This window comes from Grammomys surdaster, unplaced genomic scaffold, assembly GCF_004785775.1.
Source record: "Grammomys surdaster isolate TR1022 unplaced genomic scaffold, NIH_TR_1.0 189, whole genome shotgun sequence".
Taxonomy (NCBI): Eukaryota; Metazoa; Chordata; class Mammalia; order Rodentia; family Muridae; genus Grammomys; species Grammomys surdaster.
In genome coordinates this window covers 123,639-131,393 of record NW_021604634.1, presented here as the reverse complement: position 1 = coordinate 131,393, position 7,755 = coordinate 123,639, and positions in this window count along the sequence as shown.

Sequence of the window (7,755 nt, the reverse complement as noted above, 5' to 3'; positions counted from 1 at the left end):
GAAGCTCAACCCTGTTCCAAGACAACAAGCGATGCAGACTTGGTCCGGAAACTCCATGATTCCTCATGCAGCCCCGTGCTGCTGCTAATCGGGACACACACTTGTCAGCCAGCCAATCGGCTCTGAGAACTTAGAATGTGAGCCTGTCTCCTCACATTCTGCTTAGCACTGTCACACCTGTTAACGTGTCACCACTGTTCCATCAAAGGAAGAAGCCTTTGGATTACTACCTCAGTTCGGGAACTTCATGTCTTCCCTAGAGTTACGCTCTGATTGAGAGTCCTTAGGGAAAACACGTGGGGCACTTGATACAGAAGTAGTAGGTATTGTGTGTTCACCGGGGGTATTGGTGGGAAAAACAGCCATGTTTAACATAGGAATAGATGGGGTTAATTTGTTAATGAGTCGTAATACTTATTTGTGGGCTCTACTCAGTATGAACTTGTTTGTCACCAGGTAGGATATGCTATGCCTCATGGAAGGCTTGCTACGGTGCATCTGTGCAGACTCCGTGCGTGCATTCTCCAACTTCGCTCCACTAGTCAGAGCAGAGGGTAATAAATTCAGCTGGCAGGTGGGTGGTACTCTAAGACACTGACGGAGAATGCATCTCCAGAGTGCCAGGAATCTTTTTGTTATGATAATAAGCTGGCTGACTCTCAGTCTTCCAGTAGCTTCAGGGTGGGGAGTAAATCAGGATTAGAATTGGGACTCTCAGTCTCGGTCCCCAGCCTCCAGGACGATCTGGAAGGCTCAAGGTTGAGACTATTACCAGTGGCCATTGATTTAACCTATCACACTTACAGATGATACCTCCATAGGAAGGGGCATCACTAAAGATTGGGTTCAGGGAGCATCTGGATGGTAGAAATTTGGAGGTTCTTGGCTCTTCATTCTCTTCCTATATTCCTGGGCATCTCTTCCCTCTGGTGTTCATCAATGCTCTGTATGTTCTTTAAATAAACCAGTAAGTATGTTTCCCTGAGTCTTAGCACCACCATTCCAAGTCATTCCTACCCAAGGAGGGGAGATGCAAACAATGAAGCTGGACCCTACTAAGTCATGAAGTGACTGACAAGAAGCTTTAATCCTAAGTGGGACTGGATCACCTCCTGATGGTGGTATCAAAACTGAACTGGATTTGAGGACACTCAGCTGGTATCCATTGCAAAATTGCTTAGCTGTTGGCTAGAAGTTTCCCCATATTTCTTGGTGACCAGAAGTTTAAAATAAAAACCCAAACAAACCAAAAAATCACCACCACTACCACTACCACTACCACCACCACCAACAACAACAACCACAAAATATTTGTGAAGATTGCTAAATAGACACTAGGAAAAAAGAAGAAAACACCCTGGTTTCTCCCATTCCCATATTGTTAAAACATCACTTTGGAATACTCTGGAAGCAAAGAGTGTTTCTCACTTCTGCTTGTTCCCATTCTGTGGTGAGTTGCACCCATCTGTCAGAAAAGTTGGAGCCCACTTAAAGAGATTCCCTACAGATCATGGAAGATGCTCTTTAGAAGGTCATATATCAATCAGCTTTACAAAGATTTTGATACCAACTAAACTCCTGAGCAACAAATCTCCTCAGGGATCCCTAGAGGCCAGTATAGGCAGGTATCTTTAGCTATAGCTTTGAGTAGGAAGATAGGCTCCCAATTAGTCAATCTCTAGCACTTCCAGGACATACGATGGTATAAGGTGGTGTCAAATACTTATCATGCAAATCACAATGAAAGTAGTTGTCACAGTGAAGAAAAATTGGTTGTACGTTAAGTCAGTGTGGTAGTTTAAATATGTTTGGTACATGGGAAGTGGCAGTATTAAGAGGTGTGGCCTTGTTAGAGGAAGTGACTGCAGAGGTGGGGCTTTGAGGTCTCATATATATGTTCAAGTCTGGCCAGTGTGATCCAGAGTCTCCTGCTGGCTTCCTTCCAATCAAAATGTAGAACTCTTGGCTTCTTCTCCAACATCTTGTCTGCTTGGACCCTGCCATGCTTCCTACCATGATGAAAATGGACAGAATCTCTGAAATTGTAAGCCAGCCCCAACTAAATGCTTTCCTTTATAAGAGTTGCCTCAGTTGTGGTATCTCTTTACAGCAATGAAAATCCTAACTGAGACAGAAGTTGGTACCAGGAGTGGGGTATTACTGTGATAGGCCTGACCATGTTTTTGTTCAGAGAAATGCGGACTTGGGGACTTTGAATTTGGAAAGCCATGAAATACTTTAAGTGGGACTTAAGTTCTAGTAGGAATATGGAAGGTTATTTGAACTCTGGAGATCGTTTTTATGTTTTTGGTGAAGAATGTTGCTGCTTTTTGCTCTTGTCTGAAGAGTCTGTCTGAGGCTAAGAAGAAGAGACTTGGATTAGTTGCATTGACAATAGAAGTCTCAGAAATGCCCAGCATAGACTTTGTTCTTTAGTTTAACCTCATGAAGAACATTTTGATCAAGTATAGCAAGCTTAAAAAGAAAAAATGCAAAATGTATGATTCAAGTATTAAAGGGGCACCAGGAAGTACAATGGAGCTAAACCCTGTGTTTGAGAAGATAAACAGATTAAAGGAGTGGTGACTTTGGGGCAAGATCCCACCCACCTAAACTTATTATTTATGTGTTTGCGGTTGAACAAGCAATAGTTACATCATGTTAGCTGTTAATACCTGGTTATTGTTTTCATTTGGACTTTTAATCTGAAATGAACTATAATCCAAAAATGAAGGGCACACCTGTGATCCAGATATTGAGGCTGGAAGACACAGGCTTTTGATATGGATCTTGACATGAGAAAACACAGGCTTTTGATCTGAATCTTGTGGCATAGTGGTCAAGAAAAATTTAGGCCCATGCATGGTGGTATGCACATTTAATCCCAGGAGACAAAGGCAAGCAGATTTTTCAGTTGAAGGACAGCCTGGTACAGAGCAAGTTCTAGGTTAAAAAAAGGTTTAAGTCCAGGCATGTTGGATATGCCTTTAACCCCAGAATTTATGAGAGAGAGGCATGCATATCTATGAGTTCAAGGTCAGCCTGGTCTACAGAGCAAGTTCCAGAAGAGCCAAGCTTAGGCAGTGAAGGATATAATAAAACAAGGAGGCCCTGTTCCAACCCCAGCAAGCAGCAGAACTTGGCAGCTTTGTCCATTTGGCTCTGGCTTTAGAGTCAAGAGTAGAAAGGGTTACTGGGACAACTGATGCTGGTTAGCAGGAGCTAAGAAATTCGTGGTGATTAAGAAGAGACCAGCATCACTGAAGTGAAATCTTCTTGAAAGTGTTTTCTGGGAGCACAAAGAAACTGTGTTTCAGAGATAACCAAAGCTGTACCTCATGCTGCAGCTGGACTTGGTAATATGTAAGAATTACCCAGGAGGTACTGGTTTTGAAGGCATTAAGGGGTCATGGAGAGCAGGTGAGGCTTGACATTGTGAGAGGTCACAGAAGGCCATTGGTGAAGGTGCAGCCTCAGTTGCAGTTGCCGGCCCAGGACTGAAGGGGTCATGCAAAGTAGTTGAGACTTGCCACCATGAAGAGAGCCTATTGTAGCAGGATACCTCCCTCCCCCTGCTACATTTACAGTAAAGCTCTGTAATTTGGGAGGAGCTTATTTGGGAGGAGTGAGAAGATGAAGGAGAGAGGAACAGGAGAGATGTAGCAGCCATGGAGAACCACACTTGATCCAGAACAGTCCTGAGTAACGATTTATATCTTAAGGTTAGATATTGGGGAACAACTCTAATTGTGTGGGCATCTTGTTAATTGAACATTTTAAATGTATAAAGCCTTTGCATAATAATTAAGCTTTAGAGTCTCATTTCTACCTGGTACCACATGGATGGTGGGTATTGCCAAGCCTTGTGGAGACAGCGTGGTGGATTGGCAGAGTACCACTATGATGGTGTCACGTGGGCCTCTGGCTGCTTCTAGCTGTGGCGTACTTGGCTTCAGGCCTCGGAGCACTGCAGCCTGAGCTAAGCAGAACCACACCACTGCTGGGATAGTTGGCCAGCGTCCAGGCCATTTTAAATATTACTCTCAACATCCTATAAAAAGCCCTTGGTGAAGCCTAGTGGCAGTGATAACCTTGGCATGTTGTGGATGCCAGTACCATGGAATGACAGACCCTGGAGTGCTACAGAGGGCAGAGCTGGAGGTGTGGCTCAAACATTTTGGAGGTGCCTAGAAGATCATGTGTTGATTCCAGACATTGGAACAAGAAGCTGTAAAGTTGAAGTTGCCTTGGAGATCCCAAGATGTTTGAGATGTCAGAGCTGTGGGATACCAGCTGAGGAAAGCTGCTAACAGGGAGTTGAACCAGTCCAAGACAAAGAATTGTACTGCAGTCAGCAAAGCAGAAAGAAATTAGATCTTTGAAGAACGCTTTGACATTGGACATGGAGATGCAGAGTTTGGAGTTTGCCCAGCTGGCTTTTGATTTTGCTTTGGTCCAATATTTCCTCACTATGACATTTTGGAATAGTAAAGTATATCCTAAGATGTCGGAGGTGTGTGATCTGCTTTTTGATTTTGTAGAGGATTACAGTTAAGAGATTGCATAAATCTCAGAAGAGACTTTGGACTTTTAAACATTGGTGAGACTATGATAGACAATGGGGATTTTTGAAGTTGGCCTAAATTTTGCATCATGCTGTGGCTAGGTATGGACCTCATAGACTCATGTGTTTGAACAAGCAAGCCTATGGGAGTCAGGGAGTGGAACATGGTAGTTTGAATAGTCTTGGACCATGGGAAGTGGCACTATTAGGAGGTGTGGTGTTATTAGAGAAGGTGTAGCCTTGTTAGAGGAAGTGTGTCACTGTGGATGCGGGGCTTTCAGGTCCAATATAAATGCTTAAGTTTCTCGCCAGTGTGATCCAGAGTTTCCTGCTGGCTGCCTTCCAACCAAGTTGTAGAACTCTCAGCTCCTTCTCCAGCACCCTTTCTGCCTGGAACCTGCCATGCTTTCTACCATGGTGATGATGGACAAAACCTCTGAAACTGTAAGCTAGCCCCAATTAAATGTTTTATGAGTTGCCTTGTTCATAGTGTCTCTTCCCAGAAACCCTAACCGAGAGAGTCAGGGTTGGTGGGGAAAGTTTAAAACACGGTTGAGTCTATTTCCAGTTCCACAATACAATCAAACCAAAATCTACAAAAGTAAGACATGGTCAGACTAAGCCCCAAGAGTGATTTCAATACCTGCAGGTAGATTTTGTCCATTCTGCTCCTTTCATGGGTGTGAATATGTTTTATTTAATGCTTATTTTCAGGATGGGTTGAAGCATTTACTTGTCCCCAAGCCAGAGCCTTCATGGTTGCTAAGAACCTGTTTGCTTTTGTGTTTCCCTGTTAGAACAGACCAACTTTCACCCAAGGTGATCAAGGTCTACACATGACAGGACTGTCACCACAGAGTGTATGCTCCCTTTTATCAAAAGCCACCCTACCTTGGCCACTGCAAATTCTGGAAAACTTTAAGGAATCACACATTCCCATAAGTTAAAAGTAGGGAAACTGGATGCAAGGTCCCCACCTCCAAATTCGTACTAATGTTTAATGAGCCAGGGCTTTAAACTGTGTCTTCCTGAGTTCATATAAAAACCTAAGCCCTTAGCATGCTGGTACTAGGAGTGAGGCTCAGCATGTTACTCTGCAAGTAAAACCTGCTGTGAGTTTCAGACTTTTAGGTCAGATCTGTTAACCTTCTTTTCCTCTAGACACTAAGAAGAGTTTACCTAAGAGACTCTTGAGACTGTTTTCTTTCCATTGGCAGAAAATTTTACATTTCTTTGTACTGACATGTGACCTATGTCCAAGGTTCAATTTCTCCTGTACCTCTTAAAGGTGGCCCTGGCCTCTCTTCTGTTTCCAGATGGCTTCAGTCCTTTCCTTTCTTTGAAGATGGGAACTAGAAGGGTATGACACAATCTGACCAATCATACCTGGAGCCCCGCCTCCTCACTTTTTTTTTTTTTGAGATAAGGTTGTTTTTGACTTCTAATCCTCCTACCTCAGCCTCTCAGGTATTGGGGTCATAGGTCTGTCTCCTTGTACTTGGTAAGATAAGGACACTCAACCTGAATAACGAGGCCTGTAGAGCTTAACAGGGGGAGGATATGCAAAAAAAAAAGGAAAGGTATGGATTTCCAATATCTAGCACAGTAACGAGCACAGGAAGTGGGCAGTGACTACGGACTGAATGATAACGAACACTGGCATTCACCACGGAGGAAAGCATATGATCAGAGCGGCTAGGGAAGACCGAATAGCAAGTTTTGTGAGTGTTCAGGGCTTTAGGGAGTGAGTTCCCATAGTGGTTACAGATGAAAGACAGGTCCAAAACAACGAGGACTAAAGTCTGATTTTGGATTCAACAACTGGGAACTGTTTTCCAACTGGTGACCAAGTTTCTGCAGTGTGGTTGTACTGAGGAGGCAATGCTTAAGGTTGAGGAGTCAAGAACAGGCGAGGAGAAGGGACAGAGACTTTGGGAAATGGGAAGAAGTGAGATGAGACATTTGTGTGCATGTCCGTTTGCATGAGGGGAGGCAGGGAGGGTGTAGCTAACTCACCCAGGATTTCTCCACGGAGATGGGTAGGAACATCACGCTCACTTGCTGCTGTAATTTCACAGTAGAACTAAGCTACAACTTATGAACAAATAGGATAGGGCAGCACTATTTCAACTATGACTTGTCTTCGTGTAGGAAATAAAAGGCAGACTGTGGTCAGTATCATCACCCAACATTGGTCACACTTAAAACTAATGTGGCCACTACTGAGTGCCTATTATTTCTAGTACCTGGACCAAACTGAACAGAAGGCCGACTAGAAAATGGTGCAATTGAGGCAGGAGGATAAAGGCTTCAGAGAGGGGAGAGCAAATATGGTGCACACCACCAGCATGGGTAGAACCTAGCCATGGTGATGGTGGTTGATGGGAGCCCAAGTCTTGGTTTGGTTTTTTGTCTGATACATGACCTTCTGTGGAAATGGAGGGTTGATGAGGGCAGGGGTTGTCAGATTGGGAAATCTCTGGAATGCATAAGGAGTGGGGATAGAAGACAGGCCTGTTAAAAGGGCTGCAACCCAGTTTACAGAGTGTTTCTGTTTGTCTTCTCCAAACGTTTCTGCTGAGCCTCTTGCTGCATCTAGAGCAGACAAGCTTTTTGTAGGAGGAGCTTGGTCTCTCCATGGATGGAGACACAAAAAACATTTTGAAAGCTCCTTCTCCATGTACAATCCAACTTGAGAAATATTCTACCATTATGCAAATGCATGCAATTAACTCTCTTCTTACACAGTGTGGTATGGATGTAACTTTAATTCTCAAAAATTCTCAAAAGGTGTGACACAAATTTTCTTAAGAAGAATGATGAGTCAGGAGATCCTATCCCGTTGGTTCACCAAGAAATGTCAATCATAGGCACACTGGTCTAAGTTCCTAGAGTTTGAGTCCTATCCTCCAATGGCAAGCCAGTATCCTTAGGGCTGGCTTCTTATTGGTTTGTAGGTATGGGCGGGGCCACCCACTTGGCTTCCACTGGCTCCACCCCCATTCCATGCAAAAGAAGTCAGAGCTCTGGTGAGCCCATGTGATTGGTCATGTGGTAGATGAAGGATTCGCCCCACCCCTTCAATGACGTCACCACCAACTCAAACTCTCTCGAGAGCTAGCCCTGAGGGGGTGAGGGCTCTAGACCCAGGGGGTTGAGGGGAGGGGGCTGGGGCAGGCTCCACCCCCTCC